Source organism: Octodon degus, unplaced genomic scaffold (assembly GCF_000260255.1).
Source record: "Octodon degus isolate 3935 unplaced genomic scaffold, OctDeg1.0 scaffold00062, whole genome shotgun sequence".
Taxonomy (NCBI): Eukaryota; Metazoa; Chordata; class Mammalia; order Rodentia; family Octodontidae; genus Octodon; species Octodon degus.
This window is the reverse complement of record NW_004524638.1, coordinates 8,274,288-8,294,193: the sequence shown is the minus strand read 5'-3', so window position 1 is coordinate 8,294,193 and position 19,906 is coordinate 8,274,288. Positions and strand designations below refer to the sequence as shown.

At 49.0% G+C, this 19,906-nt stretch overlaps 1 protein-coding gene and 1 pseudogene across 5 annotated transcripts in view; one reads left to right on the top strand and one right to left on the bottom strand.

The window, feature by feature from the left end:
• The window catches only part of Mtss1 (MTSS1, I-BAR domain containing), a 147,952-nt gene that overhangs the window by 67,638 nt on the left and 60,408 nt on the right, over positions 1-19,906 (bottom strand). The gene's annotated exons all lie outside the window — the stretch shown is intronic.
• Positions 4,949-17,953, top strand: LOC105742609 (annotated as a pseudogene).

Genomic DNA, 19,906 nt, shown 5'->3' with positions numbered 1-19,906 from the left:
GTGGAGGACCATGTGGGCGACTCCCCTTGAAAGAGGGGCAGTGGTCTCCGTTTTGGCGGGGCCTGAGCCTATTCCCACGTACTGACGTACTGGTGTGTGCAATGCCGGCTGGGACTTTTCCTCTCCTTCAACTGCTTTAAGCAATGTTTGTCCGTGCAGCTGGCGGCAGTCTTTGAGGATGACGGGCATGCTTCCCCACCCAACCCGCTGTTTCCCACGTGTGAGCTGGGACGAGATGGGATGAAAAGCCAACGCTCCACACTGTGACTTCCTGGGGCTCGAAAGGTGGCACATCAGAGCGGAAGCACCGACCCCCAAACGTGAGCTGCGATCTCAGTCGTGCTACGCAGCTCACGCTTTCTGCAGAGCCTTCTCGCCTATCGCAGAGGTGACTGCAGGCTCCTGCCTCGCCCAGCTCACAGCACTCCCTGCTTCCCACCATCCTCGCGCCCCTCCTTCCTTTACGAATTACTAAAACCCAGGTCGTGCCCTGGGCTGGGGACTCTGTTCCGGATGGCCACCATCATGGGGGGACTGAGCACCCCTCGGCTCCCATAACTACAAATATGCCTTAGTGTCTATTCTCACCATGCATTGCGTTAGAAGTGGCAGACTGGAAGTAACTCATCGAAATTCCAGTAACTTTTCCATGGATTACAGAAAATAATCCAAATATAAACTTCCTGGGCCTTGACAAAGACCGAGAAGGGCTCTCTATTAACAGTACACTTTCATACTGTTGAATTATATATGTGCATCTGTGTGCGTACACTAGGAGAAACACAACAGACGGCACAGTCTACAAGTGTCTACTACACACACATACATTAGGTGTTGTCATATAATGAAATTGCAGGCTAAGTTTCATAGACTGAAAAAGGTTATGAAGAACATGTTCTACGTTTTCAAGTTCTATGTACAGAATCTGTTGACTTTAAAATACGGAAACGTTATTAAAACATCTGTGGAGTGTGTGACGGAAAGGGACGACACAGCAGTTTCCGTTTCCACAAAACCAGTGGGAACTACACCCTGCTTGGCAGCGCTGGGACTCAGAAAAGGGGGGAGTGCGCCCCCTTAGGTCCACAGTTGGAACTGCACCAACTCAGCAGTCACGCTTTAAGGCTTATGCACTCGGGTATTGCTCATTTTCATGTACCGATATCCCTCCTGCCCTCTCCCCAGAAGCTGCTCAGACCTCAAACCACATTTGTATGCATGAGCATCACTCTGTAGCATTCTGGTTTCCTTAGCAACCTGTCTTCTTCAATCGCAGCTACAGATCAAACTGTCCAGGTGCTCCAAAGCCCCTGAGATCAACTGGCGGCTAGAGCAGCAGGCGCTGGTAGAAAAGTTCATTTGCTAAGAAAGATGTTCTAATTAATTAGTTCACAACCACCTAATACCCTGGTGGATTTCCAAGAGTCCGAGGACTTTCACCACAGAAGTTGTGAACTGTCTGATTTTCATATTGCCAAAATTTAATTTTAGCATCATATAAACATAATTAATCTTTTTCAATAAGTGAAAGGAAAAAGGAATCACATAGAAGACTCCAATTTTGCTAACCAGAACCACTGTTTAAATTTTTTCCCATAATTTTATTGAGAAATAAATAGCAATGAGACAGTTTCAAATCAAATTGGTAGGACAGTTCTAATAATTAACACATTGCCTACTGCCTTCCTAGTGGTTGTTTGTTGCACAAGATGCAGAAATGACATTCTATTTACAAACACTATTAGAACAAATCCCTGTATTCCTTGAATTAAGAGACTGTTGCCATATATCTATCCTAACCATTTTGAATACACAGATACAAAATGGACATTCATCTATCTTTTTTGTTTAGTTCCATCATTTAAATATTATAGGTGTGTGAACTCAGCAAAATATTCCAATTACTGCTTGTTCCACTGCCAGTGCCCCAAGCAACCAGGAGGTGGGGGGGCAGGTCTAGAGCAAATTCTAACAGAATGTCACACTGAAAAACAGCTCCTGAGGGGCTAGGAGTAACACTCTGGGATCTGTACACTATAGACCAAGTATTATCACAAAACCAGCAGAAAATTTTGAAAGGAATAAGGATATTGAAGTAATACATCTCTGAGTTTGTGACTGTAAGGGGACTTAACATCTTACAGCCTTGTGTCTACCTACCCCTAAGTCATTTTTCTAAGAAAATGTCCAGGTAGATAAACTGGATGCAGTCAGGGAGTCATGCACCATAAAACCCAACCATAAACACTGCAAACTTGGCATTGATGTGTCCTGGCACCAAAGGTGGCAAAGGGGTGGCTGACCCAGAGGCCTCTCAGGTGGGTAGGCCATAAGCATATTTTTTAGTGTACAAAACAAAACACGTATAGAAGTTCCCACACATACACAGCGACTAGTCCTGTTTTCCTGGCTGTCACTGACAGCAAAGAATCCTGAGGTGAACTGAAATTGCTCTTCCCTGTGACAACCCAAGTGGTACTGATCTGAGGACAGCCACACTGTGTCAGCTCAAGCCCAGAACACACCCAACTGGCTCTGCCAGCTATGCACCAGATAAACTACCCAGGCTTTGTCTGTTAAATTACTCGTCCCCCACCTCCCATTTTCTTAGTTGGAGCTCCACACAGTTTTCATATCTAAATCCAAATCTTTGACCTAAACTCTGTGAACTATGTGTTCCCAGAAAGCAAAAATGACCACAACCATCTCATTATTCAGTATTCATTTACTATTTCATCTCTCAATGAAAATGGCTGCACAAGTTCCCCAAGTGACAAAGTCTTCAACCCCAGCGGTGACGGACCGGCCTTGGCTGTTTCCGGCCAGAGTTTACTGATTCCTTCCCTATCCCAAGGAAACAATGGTGTCTTCGGGAGCTGTTGATGTGACTAGATTCCTTTGTTTCTGCTGTATTCTTCTCCTCCCTCCAGGCTGAAGATGTCTATTTACAAAAAAAAAACTATTTAAAGTAAATTACGCCTACTGCAGACTTAAAAATTTTTAAGAACTCAGGGCAGGCCTGAGGCATGTGCAAAGAGCTCGTGGGGGCCGTCCAGACCCTTCTTCCCTTCATCCCGGGGCCACCAGCAAGGCTGGGCTCTCAAGTTCTGTCCTGTACTCTGTGGCTCTTGCAATCCACCTTGAACCAAGTACACATTAAACCACTTACGCCCCCGGAGAATGTGTAATAATGAATAGTAATGTCTGCTATAGACAACTAATAAGCACCTTTATGAATAAAATGACCAGATACTAGAAGATCATTTTTAAAAATCCTAAACATAGTTTTCTGGGTCACAAAGAATAAATCCTGGGGTTGCTCAAATTATCTTTGGATAAGGCATCTCTGTCACATCTGCTGACTTTCACAGCAGTTTAAACTTACGCGGTTGCCTGCAAGTAACCCAATAATGGCAAGAGCTCTCAAAATTTCAACTGTTACTAAGAGAGTAAGAAGTGATATAAATTTGGATATAATTCTTATAGGCTAAACATGGGCTTCTCACATGCTTTAAATGGCTAAATGTCTGAGTTTTAAGCCTTTCATGGAGAACAAAGATGTTAGAAGGCTTTCTTTTTTTGCGGAACTAGGGGTTGAACTCGGGTCCTTGTGCCTTATTCTGCTGAGCCATCTCCCCGGCCCCTTAGAAGGCTCTTAAAGGAAAGCGTTACCACCTATTTTTCACTAAATAAATTTCTAACCCACTGGATCATAGCTAATAGCCAATTTTCTTGTCGTTAAAAATATGAACATCACATCCTGGAGATGTTATAGCTCAGAAAGGCACCAGGCATGCCTCATGTCACCACACTAGTGAAAAGAGCAGTGTACTCCCCAAGAAGGTCCTAGCAATCACTCCCTCATCTCAAGCCTGGAGTACTAGAAGCAAAAGCCACCCACATCTCCAAGAGCAGCTCCCTAGCTACGGGCCAAGGATATTGCAGAGCAAGGTAAATGAGAAAGTGGGAACTGGTGGCCCACAGGTTGGGGGTATGCCATGATTTCAAAACCACCACGAGTCCAACACTGCGGGGGCCATGTCTGTATTCATAATTACTACGGTTTACACACAGAGCTCTACATAAGCAACTTCGACAATAGCCACCCACCATGAGAAAGTCCCGAAACAAGAACCCTATCTGAATCTGATCTAACCCTATCTGAAAAAGTTACCCTGTTCTCAGCAACCTACCATGCTTCCCAAAGCTTTAGAAAACAACAGGAATAATTACAATAGTAGCCACTTCTATTTGGCAGGTACCCATTTGGTCTACTGTCCATCTCTGGAAATAAAGTTTTTCTGACATTTTTTTTTTTTTTTGGCAGTACCAGGGATTGAACTCAGGACCTTGTGCTTGCCAGGCAAGTATTTATGCTACTGAGCTATCTCCCTGGCCCTGGAAATAGAGTTTTATTGAAACACATTCAACACCATCAATTTAACCTATTACCTAGGGCTGTTTTCTTTCTACTGTAGAGCTGAGTAGCTACCACAGAGAAATTAGGGGCCTTTGAAGCTTAAAAATCTTTAACTGTGTGTGTGCCCTTTTACAGAACAAGTTTCCATGAACAGTACAAAGCACGTAGGCCTTTAAAAAGAGGCAGGTCCTTAACAGCAAGAAGCCCCCGCCCACCTCCCCAGCCTGCCTGTATGGAATATGGAATGGTAGACAAGGGGGTCAGGGGTTCTGTGGCAGGAGTTGTGCTTCCTGCCCAAGTCCCCTGACCATGGTGTGGTGCCAGCCAGTCCTCGTCCCTCTGTCCAGACAAGCAGGGCATCAGTGCCCTCCAGGAGGCTGCCGGGAGATCAGATGAGACGGCATCTATAAACCAGCCCTCGCCGCAGCCTGATACTCCTCCTCCAGGTGCTCTCTGAGTGCAGCGACCCTCAGGAGCCCGGTTACTCAGGAAGGAGCACACAGGACGTGATCACTGCCGTCCTCGGCCATGAAGGCCCCACACCGTGACCGCTTGGCCCGGCACACCGCGGATTTGCCACGCTCCCTCCTTGTCCAGCCCCCAGCGGTGAAGAGTCAGGACTCCGTGTTCTCTTGCACAGGGTCCACACGGTGAGCCATTTCAGCTCAGATCCTCTCCACGCGGAATGCAAGGCAGCCTAATGGATGTACAGAAGTGCCAGCGCCTTCCACAAACACTGTGGGTTTTATCCTTCCAACAGACAGTGCCTGGAACACAGTATCCCCAGACTGGCCAAACTCCAAGCAGGCCAGCTAAGCTTCCGTGGTGTGTGTTTTAAAGGGCTACGAAGCGTGCTCCTGTTGCTTTATGCTGCTGGGACACCTGCGCACACTAGGTGTGACTCCAGTCCCAAGCTGCAGTGGGAACAAGCAGCACAGGCAGAACCCTGAGGGTGAGTCTGGCAAGACGATCACGCGTCCTCATCCCTCCCTCCCACCTTCTTCCCCTGCTACCCCACCTTCTGACATTTGCCCCCCCCCCCAGCCTGCTCCTACAGGTACACTACATCTACCCGTGTCAAGGCCACTGGTCCTAAGAAACAAGGTGGGCAGGGTCTGGGTGTCAGTTTCACAGTGGGGTACACTGAGGCTGGGGAAAGGATCTGGCCAGGCAGCCAGGGTGAGAGCCCGCTGCCCACACAGCTCCACATTCATGCCTGGGCCCTGTAAGTACCAGGAGGGAACAGAGGGACTCAGCTAACAATTGTGCGAGTGTGGTCCCAATTCCAACACCTCCACCGACTAGCTGCCGGCCCGGCACACCAATTTATCTCTGTGTACTTCCGTGAAATGGAAATAATCCAAGCCTATCCCACCGGGCTGTCCTGAGGCCTACAGGAGTCAATATAGTCAAGAGCTCAGAACAGGCTTGCCACAAAGCAACTACTTATGAAATCGTGGCCCTTTTTTTTTTTTTCTAATTAAATATAGCATTCCCAACTTATACCCAAACTCATGGACCACTTTTTGCTTTCTCATTCGCACGGTCATTTTACAAATCGAGATTGCACCAACTTTAAAATTAGGAGCTAGAAAAGGGCCACCTCAACAGGAAAGCCTCAGCCAACACAGCACTTCTCGAAAGGACATCTGGCGTTAGCCGATAAAACGCCAGAGAAAGATGACAGCACGAGCCGGTCACATGTGACGACTAAAACAAACCCTGGAGCACGCCCACCCTGGGAGCAGGCCCGCGGGGCTCCCGTGGCTGGTCTGTGTGGCCGCCCACGCCACGGATCCCTACAGCTGGGAGGCGCTCGCACGGCAGCTCCCTGGAGCAAAGCCTCCGGATGAAGGCCGCAGACAGTCCCAGACCACACAAGGGTCTTTCCCTAAAGAGACCACAGACCTCACAGAGGATGGAGTGGAAGAAAAGCCAGGAAAAAAAAAGTTTTTTTTTTTTGCAAGAAAAGCCAGGAAAAAACTTCCCTTTCCCAAAAGAACCTAGAGTTCACCTGGGGAGCTCAGCCTGCCTGCCTGGGTCTCCCTGACCCCCTTGAGGCCCGGGTCTTCAGAGGAAAGCGCGCACCCTTCGCGCACCCTTCCCACCACGAAGCTTGCTGCTCTGCCGCCAGGAGGAAGGCTTCTGTGCTCCCCACTCCCCCAGGTACCTCAGAGGCTCAGGCCTACTTCCTGTCTGTCAGAGACTCCCAATTCTGCCCACTTTATTCCATGTGAAGGATATTCACTCCCGAGCTTCAAAACTCAACTCTCAGCCTCCCCTCTCCAAACCCTCCCCCAGGGTCACTCCAAATCCTGGGCTCTTTAATCACTAGGTGCCCCAGGGAACGCCTCCCTCAATGTCTTAGCTAGAAATTTACTGTATACACTAACACTGTCTAGTAGTACTACCCTAAAAGTCATATGAGTCATTTAAGCAAATTCCTAGGGGCCACATTCATGTAAAAAAGAACACATGAAAGTCCTACCAATTATATAACTCACTGAATCCAATACACTCACAGTATTGTCATTTCAACACTAAGCCTACATAAAAATGACAAAGGAGACATTTAAATTCTTTCCAAGTTAAGCCTTTGAAATCCAGTGAGTCTTTTGGGGGAATACATCCCAAGGAGTACTTCTCATACTCCGAACACTGCACAGTCCTGAAGAGCCACTGGCTAGCGCATGCGCAAAGGCTCCACATATCATCTTTTGGAATTCCTCAGTGGTTTCAAACAATATACAGGAAAAAGCCAGCTCCTTCCCACAGCGACAGCACATCACCACGACAGACAGCAACGGCCACTGCCGCTCTGAACAGCAGGGGACCGGCGCTTCCCGTCAGCGTGTGAGAACAGGAAGAGGCCTGAGATCTGATGGCTGAGGACACTGTGACCCAGAAAAGACAGAAATTATTTTAATCACATAGATAAGCAGCAGCAGGGGAAGCCTAAGATCTAGATGTCCAGTTGAGGGTTCTTCAAATACACTCCATCATGTGCGTGCACGCGGGCCCCCAAGCACACACACACACAAAGGTAGCTACTAAGTCAACATTACATGTAGCTGATGCTTAATTTAAAATCAATACTGCTAGAGAGAAGCACAAGCTGTATCCCATTTCCTGAGATCTAGGATCTTCACCAGAGCCTCACTGCCCTGGTCTGGCGTGCCCCTTCCCATCCTTACCTTAAAGAACAGGAAGTGCACTACAAGAGAAGAACATACGGCACCTTAACTGCTAGTACAGAATTAGTGAAATGCTTTTACTGCAGGGGCCTTGAAGACCCACCTAGGCCTCCGCCTCCCACTGCAGTGGACACAATTTAAGACACTGAGACCACGTAGCTCTCAGCTCTCAAACATGGACAGTGGCCTCTCAGGATGGCCACACCAAGAGCAATCCCACACAGTCGGATCCAGTGAACTTGCAACCAATGATCCTGGAGTTCCTCCTCCTCGTGTGGGCTGCCTGTCACCTCCACCTCCTTCCCGCGTGGCTGGACAGCCTCACCTTGCCTGCCCTCATTGTAGGTCACCTGTCCATTTCAGGGTTAACTTTCAAGCAGAATTGACTCAGTTAAACCCAAAGTATCAGTTGGGGCCTACACTGGGAACTGGCTGTGTCTGGAAGGCTGGAGAGAGCACAAGTATCAGCAAATCAGAAGGGGAGCAGGGAAGGAATTTGGATAGGGAAGCCCGGACCAGCTAACCTCTGTGTCAGCAAGAGGGCGGTCTGGGATCCGTCGGTGGAATGACAGCTGCTTGCTGACAACATAAAGTTATCAGCTCAGAGTTATGCTCACATGCAAAGTGTGGTCTGCTCTGCCACCTTAAAACAAAACCATCAGCCGCTAACTTCTCAGAGCCACCATCAGGAAAAAGGCCCCGCGCACCATCTTACTTAAAGATGGCAGGTCTTCGTTACACTCACTCTGCATAAATATAACATCGCCCCTTCCTCGGTTACACAGCCTCTGTGGCTTGCTGTAGGATGCTGGAGAACGCCCAGTCAACAGAACCAGCAGGCATCAAAGGTGGCTGTGATTCAGAAATCCAGAGAGTGGCAGCTCCCGTCCTTCCACACACACCAGGAAGCTGCTCAGCGCCTTGGCTGTAGGAAGGGGCCTCCTTGCTGTCACAGGACAGCAACTTCTCAGCCATTTACATTCCAGAGCTCCTTCAGAGCACCTGGGGGCAGCGTTTCTGAAAACATCCTACTGCAACCCCACAGGAAGGGAACCTAACCTGGCAGCTGCTAGGAAGCAGGGTCCTCATGTTGTAGGCAACTGAGTTAGCTGGATAGAAATACTACGGACCGCAGGGCTGGGCCATAGAAGACCCAGTATGCAAGATGAGATACCTCACAATTGGAGGAGACAGGCACCTCCCCTGGGCCCTCATCTCAAGACAGAAGATGAAACAAATGATCAGATACCTCCCTAAAAATAAACATCAGACATTGATGTTCTAAATAGTTAATAATTGCCTTGAAAAAGAAAGAGCCACTAGCCCAACCCCTACAGAAAAAAGAAGCCTCCCTCCCCACTTCTGTATCCATGCCTACCTGCCGGGACTTGCTTCCCCATGTGATCCTGATTTAATCCATTTTACCTAAGCAATTATACTCCTGATCTTATTGGCTGACCACAGTTTTGTCCTACCTCATGCCCACCTAGCACATTCCCATGTTTCCCACCTTGGACCGCCTCACCTCATGGATTTGCTCTATAAAAATCCCTAGAAGAGGCAGGCTCCTTGGCAACCTGGTCGGGTCCCCTTCTGCCCTTCTCTTGAACAGCAACTTTTTCTCCTCCAATAAATACTGCTCTTAACCTCTGTTCTTAAAATTCATTCTTTGATTCTGGAGAACACAAACTCATCCCAGGTAACTAGCAGGTTGGGAGTTTCTCTTCCCTCTATCTCCCAAGCCTCAATTCCAGAGAGGAGGACAGGTCCAGGGGGGTCATGAGGGCTGCTGCTGCTAAAATCCTGAGGGCAAGCAGCCTTGCCAAGCCAAGGACTCCTAACTTATTGTAAATGTTTCACCTCTTCCTCCTACCTGATTTTCACTTTAAAGAAACACAGCATTTGTGAAGAAAGACTTCATTCTTAGGAGAAGCATACAGAAGCCTGGGTCCCCATCCACTCCCCCACAGCCTGTCTCTTCATGGTGGTAAGCCTTTCTATAAATGTCAAGCACAGTGATGACTTCTACAGCACAAAAGCTCTTCTCTCCTCAAAGACCTGGAGAAGTGATAAATCAAATTTCTGGAGACGATTAAGAAAAACAAGGTTCATATAATAAGCATTCAAAAGCTCATACCGAACCACAAGAATACCCAAAATCAAGAACACTGCCCCAATCCAATCACTCACTACTGGTTCTAGCTGCCTGACAATGGACAGCACAATCCACATGATTTTCCTTGAAAGTGCACGCACATGCCTATGAATAACTATGGGAACCACGGTGAACAGTTTTCTACAGTGTCCTTACACTTCTCATCAACCCAGTGACACATTTTCCACCTGCCTGAACTTTACCAATTTGCAGACGAAGCACAAAAGTGACAGAGCGGACAGTGAGCTCTAGTTTTTCAGCGCCAAAGGCTGATGACTTGGTGACAAGGATCAACCCTTGCTGTTCTCCTGCTTCAGGAAGCACAGAACTGAGAACCTGAGAAGACCCAACAGCAGCAGAGCTCCTCGCTGTGCAGTCCCCAGGGCTCAGCCTCAGGCTTGGGACACTGGCTGAGCCATACACACAGACCAAGTCTGCAGGCCTCCTTGGAAGCTTCTGTCCTCTTACATCACTGAAAAGGGGCCTCAGGTGACAGCTGACCTCTGTGACTGGAGGCAGTCCATCTCCCAAGGGACTTCTTTTTGGAAGTCCAGTCCCCAGTGGCAGCGCAAGAGGTGCCAGACCTCCCTTCAGTGAGGGACTAAGGCAGCTCTGTTAGCAAAGGCTGAGCCTGACCCAGAGCTGCTCTCCGGCTTCCTGTCTAATAGTATTCTCTGGCTCTCCTACGTGCTTCCACCGTTGTTCACCCTGCGCCAGGAGGTTCTCACTGTGCTGAGCTGACCCAGTGATCTTGAACCTCTACAAGTCGTGTCCTAAATAAATCCCTTTTCTTTACAAAGTTAACCAGCTGCAGTTAGTTATAGTAACAACACATGGACTAAGGCACAACCTAACTGGACAAAAGCGAACGACACTCTTCAGGCTTTAGACTTCCCCTTGCTTGACTTGGAAGTCCGTGGGCTTCCCAAGCGCAAGAGAAGTAGATCCACCCTTCTTTATCTGAACAGAATGACTCTGTGTGTGCATGTGTGTGCGCGCGCGCGCGTGTGTGCATGTGCGCGTGCGTGCGCAGTCTCCACTGTGGCCTCAATGCAGGTGCTATCAGTCGGCACTCATGCAACTCAACGTGGATTTCCTCTGCAAAAGTCAAAGATGAAAGCTTTCTGCCTTCAGAGAACTGACCAGTAGCTGCAGGGGTGAGAAATGCTCCTACAGTCCCCCCTAATACTATTTGGAAAGCAGTATGTACTGTGGTATTTGCACATAAAAAAGAACACTGTGGAACCGACAGGCTACTGGTTGAGGGAGACAGCAGGACCTGGAGAAATGCAGCAGTTCAGCAATGGAAAGGTGAGCAAAACCACTGGTGAAGGAGGCTGCTGGGCTCGTGCGTCCAGAGCTGAGGTACAGAGGCAGAAGCTAGAAGGTGTGCTCATGAGAAATGCGGAGCTGGAAAAGCTTCTGACTGAGAGATTGACCTTCAAACTGTAAACCAAAGAGAATTCAATCTTTGTACTTAGAATGATGTAATCCAGAGAGGAAACACACACATACATCTTAAGCACTGACTATGACTATCTTAAGCCCTTTCTACACACGGCTGAATTTTGTCATTGCATTTACCTTAAGAGCAAGAGATCCATTTTCCAGGAAAAGAAATTCAGACAAGACAGACCTCCCAATTCTCTCATAGTTACAGATAGAGGGAGGGGGCCAGAATGCCCCAAGGAGGACAGGCTCAATGCTAGCTAGGGAGACTGGCTTACAAAATAAAGTGCTCAGATGAGCTCAGTGAGTCTGAATCCACTTAATGGAGGGAAACGAGTATATAGAAGTACTGAGGCGTCTAAATAAAAAGTGTGAATTTCGAAGGCGCAGACTCAAGTCTGTCTGAACTGCTGCCATGCGCCAGGGCCTTTTAAAATTAAAATGGAACTGCTCATTTAGAACTACTCCTTAACTATGCAAACTACAGGCACCACAGGGAAGGAGGCACTGAGTGAAGAAACAGGCAGCCAAGTCCAAAACGCGAAAATGAGGGGGCCAGGGAGATGTCTCAGTGGAATAAGCACTTCCCTGGCAAGCACAAGAGCCTGAGTTCAATCCCTGGTTCCGCCAAAAAAAAAAAAAAAAAAAAGCAAAATTGTCCTACAGCATAAATGACCCAGTTTCTTCAACCTGCAGTCAGATGTCACTTAATGATGAAGCTATGTTCTACGAAATGCCAGGTCATGTAACTCTGTCATTGTGGACATCGCAGAGTACATTTACATAAACTAAGGCGGCCCCAACATCACCAGGCACAGGCTCCACCACCTGATCGGCTCCCTGCTGTGTACGTGACCCGTTGCAAACCAAAATGTTACACAGCACATGACCAGAAACAGCATTTTAAAGGAGAGAAGGAGTTGTGATAGCTTAGAAGACATTTAAGGACTGTATCAACTACATTGACATAGTTTGGTGTGTCCTTCAGAGTTAGAACCCAGCCTGCGGGACTGCTGAGGGGAGAAACCAGTGAGGAGTGTGGCTTGGCGGGAGAAAGTTACGCTCCTCGTGTGTGTCCTTAAAGGGGAGCGTGGAACCCCGTCTTGTCTCTTCTCTCTTCTCTTCGCACTGGCCATGGGGCAAACGAGCCTTCCCTGATACATGCTCCTGCCGTGATTAATGTGCCGCCACAGCCACGAGGCAGCAGGCGCAGTCAATCACGGACTACAACCTGCGAACCGCGACTCCCAAAATCAGCCTTCCCTCCTCACAGGTTGATTCATTTCAGGCATTCTGTCACAGTAACAGAAAGCTAACTAGCACACAAACGCCATAATAGGATCTTATATTTTGATTCACACAAACCAATCTAAAAGTAATTTCAGTCCACTGGGAAAAAGTGAATGTGGACAGTGATACAAACACACACTTACTCTTTGTGTTAGAAGTGGCAGCAATATCGTGGTTATAGACTGTTGATTTAAAGCCTAATTTGTTGGCAGTATGCACATAAATTTTTATGTGTGAATTAACAGAATGCCAGTACTTTACAATACAGCAAAAGGGAGGGAGGCACACGCAAAAATAACAACCGCGCAAGTCAGCAGTTGTTAAAGCTGAGTAATGACTACATAGGGTCCACCCTGGTATTCTGTCTCCTTTTGCGTGTTTAAAACTTTCCATAATAAAGTTTTTTTTTTTTAATGGAGCACAAAGACAAGAACATAAAGGTATTTTTCTCCCTCAACATATTGTTAAAGGCAGAATTAGCAAAAAAAAAAAAAGTCATTACTCAGTCACACAGGACTGGGTGAGACAGAAGTCACTGTCCTCTAGCCTGCAGAGTAACAGAGGCAAGACCCAGGCCCTGCAGAAGCGTTGTGCAAGCGAAGGTCCTGGGTCAGCACTGAGCCCCCACGCGTCCCCCGTGGACCACGGAGGTGTGCGCATGTCAGTCAGAAAACCCATGGATATGTACAGTCGATAGCTACCTTCTCTTTTCTTCTTTTAAATCTTTTTGAGACAGGGTCTCACCGCAGTTCAGGCTGGCCTTGAGCTCACTTTGCAGCCTAGGCTGGCCTTGAGCTCACAATCATCTTCCTGACTCTCGAGTGCTGGGATTACAGGTGTGTGCCACCAAGCCTGGTGACATCTACTTTCCTGCCCTCAGCTTGGCTGCATGTGTTCACCCAGCAGGTGACAACCCCACTCCTGACCCATTTCAAGTTACCAGATTATAGTAAGCCCTCTAAAAGGGACCCTCTCTCCATCTGCTGTGGTATGAATGTCTGCTGGCCCCACCTGGATTCCCACGTTGACACACAACACCCAACGCAATGCTATTCCAAGAAGGGACCTTCAGGAGTTAAGTCACAGGAGCTGGGCCAGCATGAAGGAGATTAATGACCTTGTAAGAGAAGCCATGAGCAAGCTAATGCCCTGTCCCAACCGAGGAATTAGCAAAGCAGTTCTTCAACCCGGGAAGACAGCTCACAAGAAACACCGAATAGGTCAGTGCCTTGACCTTTGGTTTCCAGCTTGTAGGGCTGTGAAAAGTTACCTTCTGCATTTAACCCATTTAGGTTTTGGGTTTTTTTTTATTTTTTAATTTTATTTATTTATTTATTTATTTATTTATTAATAGACTAAAGTAAGACATCAATTTTGTATTATTTCAAATGAATGTGAAGAAACCCCGGCAATTTTGAACTCTGTTAAACTAGGCACTAATAATTTACCAGCCAATAGGCAACCTATCTTCCAATAGCGCAATTTATTTTCTAACACTTAATACTAGTGAAGAGCCTGAGATACAAGTAGCACCACAGAAGATCGGAGAAGAAATGGGTAATTCACAAAGAAAATGACCTTTCTGTCCTATGGAAATTGCTGACGTGAGGGTAGTATATAATAGCTAATGATATATAATAGCTACATGATACCAATATAACAACTAAATGGTATCAGTTACCACGGTAATCTAAAAGCTCATATTCTACATGTGAGTTACGGTTTATTAAATTTTCTCCCATTTTACTCTGTGACTTGCACCTCAGAAATTGCATATGTACACGCCCCACAACATTAGAATCACCTTTCCTAAGATGTAAATACCCGGTCGTAACACATGGCTGGCTATTCCAGGCTGATTCCAGTAAAGCCACCTAAAGGTCGCAAGGAGCTGCCGTTGGGGGAGTGGAACCTTGGAGGCTGTCTCTAAGAAGATTCTATGCTAAGAAACGTGATTTGTCTTCTGCTGGCAAATAGCTGACATATTTCCACAGTGCTGGCCCCGCAGGTTAAAATCCATAGAAAGTTTTTGGAGGAAACAGGCGAGGTAAACGGTCACAGCACTGAGGGGGGGGCCTGTGTGAAGTACCTGGCTGTTGTCCCAGATTCTCTTGCTAACTGCATCTATGGGTAACACTTGAGCCGCTCCATTCCTTCGTGGCTCACATGAAGACATCATGAAGACATTCGTATGAGGAATGGCCGAGTCAGCTTCACGCAATGAGAGCTACCCTGAGTGCCTGGCTAAGTGAGAGTCCAAACAGAACAACTGAAGTAGAAATAAATAAAGCACAGAAAACTGAGAGGCACAATCCCTCTTTCTAACTCGGCTACCTCTTCTGTTAAAGCCAGACCTTGTGACTCACTTCCGGTGGAATGTGAACAATGAGAGCCAGAGAGACAGCCTCCAAGGTTCCACTCCCCCAACAGACGCGAGGCACGGCCTTTCTAACCAAGTGGATCTCAAAACCCCGCAGCTGTCCCAAGGGCGTCCTGCGACACGTGCGCATTCCAGAAGGGAATTTCCAAAGGGCTTTCTCTGGCTCTGGGCTCAACTGTGGGGGATGAAAAGCACCCTGCAGGGCCAGGAATGGCTCCGTGGAATAAGCACTTGGCTGGCAAGCACAAGGGCCTCAGTTCAATCCCCGGTTCCACCCCCACAAAAAAAAAAAAAGCACCCTGTAGCCCAGAGGTGGGTTTCAGAAAACCAGAGTTCGGCTGAGCAGCGCCACAGACACAGACTCAGGAACCGGAGAAGAGGCAGCATTTTAGCCCAGTGAAAGTAAACAAGGAGGGAGAGAGCACAGAATCATGGGCATAGGGTACAATTAGAAGGTGTACTTCGGTACTTAGAGAGATATGTACACACATGCGTGCGTGCATGCGCGCGTGCTTCCCTCAAGCTAAGGTAATGTCAAGGTTAAAGGAAATCAGCAAGCTCTTCGGCAATAGCACAGGTCACTAACCCGTGTCCTAGTGGACAAAGTAGTCATGGGTGGCAGCTAAGCCTTCCTGGCACTGCCCTGGGATGCCCCACCCCACCCAGTCAGACAGGAAGGTCCTTCTCACCTGCTGAAGGAACCAAGGCAGCCTCTGTATTCCTACAAAGCACATGCCCAGGGCACATGATAGGGACAGTCTGAGGTCCTGAATATGGCACAGCCCTGTGCTGCTTCATTCACCAGGGAGCCCCCACCCTCCGTCCTTCCCTTCCTCTGGTGCCCCTGACAGACTTGCTCCCCTCTAAGACCCTTGTTCCAGCTCTCCCCAGCAAAGCAGAAAGGGTGAGCGTCTGACACCCCAAAAGCAGAACCAACACACACATACACACACGTACATGCATGCACACGCAAGTATGTGGACCATGTTCGTTCACTTAAGTCGCTGATGGCCCCGGGGCCATCTTCAATCTACAGAAACAAACAGAACATTCAGTGAACACTGAAATTCAGACTTCCTGGCACTGAGGTGCAAGAGGGTGGAAGGAGCAATCTGACCAAAGGATGTGTCACTCTGAACCAGCGTCCTTTGAGAAAAAGATTTCGGAAGAAAACTGTCCAACTCCTTTAGGTTTTAGAAAATAAACTGATCATCTTTTTCCGTATTTGAAGGGTAATAATGAAAAACAAGAAGCCTGGGAAACTGTCACCCTTAAAACCTACTACTACTCAGCAACAGCAAGCCTGCATGTGTCCCTGTGTTCCCTTCTCCTGTAAACGGAGGACTCTGCAGACAATCCATACCGGTACAGCCCAATTATTCTGCATCTAGATGATCTGCTTCCCACCAAAGCACTCACTCCTAGAAACAGGCTAGGATTGCCTCAGGGTGCCACGGAAGGATCACGCAGCTGAGTATGTGTGACCACCATGCTTGGAAAGGAGATGAGCCGAAGGGTCAAGCCACCGGGTCCTGACGAGGCCAGCACAGACCTTGCTGCAGAGAGGGAACCAGGGCCTCCCCGCTGCAGGACGGGGCAGGGGCCTGCCTGGACGGACCAGCTGCTCCCTATAAACACTCCCCCTTTCAAGAGTGAACTGACCATTAACCTGAGAAGTCCAGGCAGCGCCGTTCCACAGACTTACCTGCCTACCAAGAGCCACCAAAGCGGCTGCAGCAGCGAGCCGCTCACAGCTTGCCCAACACACATTCTCGGCCTGACATACTTGACTGCACACAGCTGCCGGCAGTGTCTGACTCCACGCTACAAGTACACAACCCACAAGACTGGGGCTGCGCTTCATCGATCTTCGCGTCTTCCGTGTCCTCCATGTCCAGCAATTAGTAGGTGCTCGAGAAACGCTTGGTGAGTGGACAGGCCACACCCAAGCCCCTGAAACAAAAGCAGCAGCCCTCTCGGGTGCAGACCCTGCTCTGTGGTCAGAAAGGCAGTGAGAAGAAATGATACTTTGGGGTTCACGCTAATGCATCCGCTCTGCTCAGACTCTTACCACGTTCCAGGGGCCACAGCTGGGAGCACACTGGGTTTGGGAAAGAGGGTAAGATCAATAATACCATGATACGGAGTGGCAGGCCTTCCAATGGCAGCGAGAAGACTGACCACAGTTTCCTGGCAACTAACACAAAAAGGGTCCCTCCCCTGGTGCTCGCTACTGTACCCCAAGGCCCGGCATACAGTTGGTATTCAGTAAGTAATAAAAGGGAGATCTAGCAAGTGGAACAGCACGGCCAAACGTTGTGGGGTGCGCTTGAACGAGGAGGCCACAAACAGGTAGACGTTTTCAGACCAAATCTTTTCCAGGAGGCTGAGGAATTCCTCTACAGATTTTTGCCACAGAAAATCATACACCTGAGTCAGCTCTTGCATGATGACTCCCTCGATGTGGCAGGCTTGACCTCCCTTCAGGCCCCCTGGAAACCCCTCTCCCAGACCCTCTACCCAAGGATGATGAGATGGAAACAGATAAACAGAAAAAGAAAGAAGTCCCTGAGTGTGGCTTTCTCCCTGGGAATGAGAAACTCCTGGCCCCGCTTGCTCTGGTGAAGCCAGAAGTGTGGACTGTCAAAGAGAAGTGCGTTCTGGTGACTGCTCGGATCCAGCACCTGATCTCCAAGACTGAGGATGGAAATGATTTGGGGGAAGCAATGCAGGAGAAAGTTCTGGAAAGGGTGAATGCAGTCAAGACCAAAGTCGAAGCCTTCCAGACAGCCATTTCCGTGTACTTCTCAGAACGCAGGGACGCTATGGCCAAGGAGACCCAGGTAATGCATTTCCAGGCCCTGGTGCATGAGAGAGACGAGGCAGCCTATGGGCATCTCAGGGCCTTAGTGCGGGGCCTGAGGGCCTTCTATGCAGAGCTTTAGCATATCATCAGCAGCAACCTGGAGAAAACTGTCAACCCAGAGGGTGAGGAGAAGCCATCTATTGAGTCCAAGACTAGAAGAAAAAACAAACTGTTCCTTGTAAAAAATAAAAACAAGTAAGTAATAAAAGGCACTGCACACAGTGTGACAAGTGCACAGGCCTTGGTGTCACCTAATACCACGGCTCTGAGCCGGGGCACTTCTCACAGGCAGCTGGACAGCCCTTCTAAGGGCATGGGGCCAGGTTTTCCCATCATCGTATGAAGAGGGGTCTGGACACATGTGCTTCCAAGCAGCCACTCAGCCGATTCCGGAATGGACCTGCACCCCCGAGAACCAGATGACAAAGGAGCCTGTTTCTACGTTCACAAACACCATGGGGGTTAGGGGAAGCAATGTTTATTTGCAAGCATCAGCATCTCTCTCGGTTTTCTGAACCTGGGAGCACTCTGCCATGTGATAAACAAGTGGAAACCTAGGTGACTGAGAGGCATGCCCATGAGCCACTTCTGACCTGCTGTTGCCTGCTGCCCTGTACGGCAGTCTGTAAAGATGCTGCAGCACGGCCACAAACTCCCTCTTGGGACCAGCATCTGGTAGAGTCAGTGTTTTCTTAGGCTACGTGCTACACCTCATCTGTTGAGAAAGTCCACACACTCGGGTGCCCTATGCCCCCAGAGGTTCCCCAGAGGCCCTGGCAATGACCCGCAAACAAAACCAAGGGCATCCAGAGGGAGGGGTGGAAAAGCCCAAGCAGCCTGTGCCTAAGAGCCCTTCTGCCCTGGGCCGGAAGCCTGCGCACTGCTCTGGGGGCACTCGGAGGCCAGCCTCACCAGCACCTCATCAGCCAGGGCCACGCATCTGCACGCACCCACAAACACAGTGGATGCCGTGGTTCTCCTCCTTTTCTTGGCTCCCTGAACGGGCTACCCTTTACACGCCTATGTACAGACTGCCCTGCCCCCTTCCTCCCCAGGAGACCCTGCAACTGTGAACTGCATGTGCCCCCTCATCCAGGTGCCCCTCCAAAAACAGCCAGTGATGTGTAAAACACAGCAGACAGACACGGGTAAGATACGGTCTCATGCCTCAAATACAGAGAAAATCTGTTCCGGAAGCACTAAGGAGACAAGTGCACAGTGACCCAGAACACAGAGGGGGCTGGGATCACAGAAGGTGGACACCGCAACAAGCTGGGATGAGCCAGCCCCCATTGGCCTTTGGCACAGAAACAGGCAGCCACCTGGTACTTCCAGACAAAGGGAAAGTAAAGCCATGCCACCCCCCCAGGTGACCCCGTGCCTGGGGCAGTGCAAAGAAACTGCACACAGCTCCTGGTGATGAGCAGGTGCAGTGCAGGTGGGGCGCCCCGGAAGGGGGTGACTGGGCTGACAAGCAGAGGCTGGCCCTGCAGTGCCACCTCCTCCGAGTGCTCCGGGGAGCCACCTGTGGTTCTGCTAGGCTTTTCCCAGGAGTACTTCTGTGACTTAAAACCGCAGGCTAAAGTGCAACCTGTCATCATGGGGCAGCCCAGTGAATGGACCTAATTAAACAGAGACACAGGCAGCGGCGCCTCCCTCCAGCAGAGCCTGTCACAAGTTAAAGGCTCTTCCGCAGCAAGTGCCAGCGGCTGGGCTCTCGGAGCAGCTCCCACTGGCCTGTAATTTGGTGGCACCCAGGGATTCTAATCTAAACCCAGCCATTTAAGGTTACACAACCTCCTTCTAATCGCTGGGAGTATGTAGATCAGACTCTAAGGGTGCACAAGATTAGAGGCCACACATTCAGCTAAAGCCCTTCATTTCTGCAAGGAAACTGTGGCCTTGAGTTCCGAAATGGCACATGAATGACCACTGGGTTGTGTGGTCACTAAAAGCAGACACAGTAACAATCCCTTGTTTCATGGAATTAAAGGAGCAAGGAGTCTCGCTTGTTGGGGACCCCATCTAGGCGGAAACCTGCACAGTCTCCAGCGAAAGCCCTCCTGGTCATCAGTCACTCCGGCTCCCAGGGGCAGCTGCCTCCCTGTGGGGACCACACAGCTCACCACTGCTACACTGGCCCCACAACTCT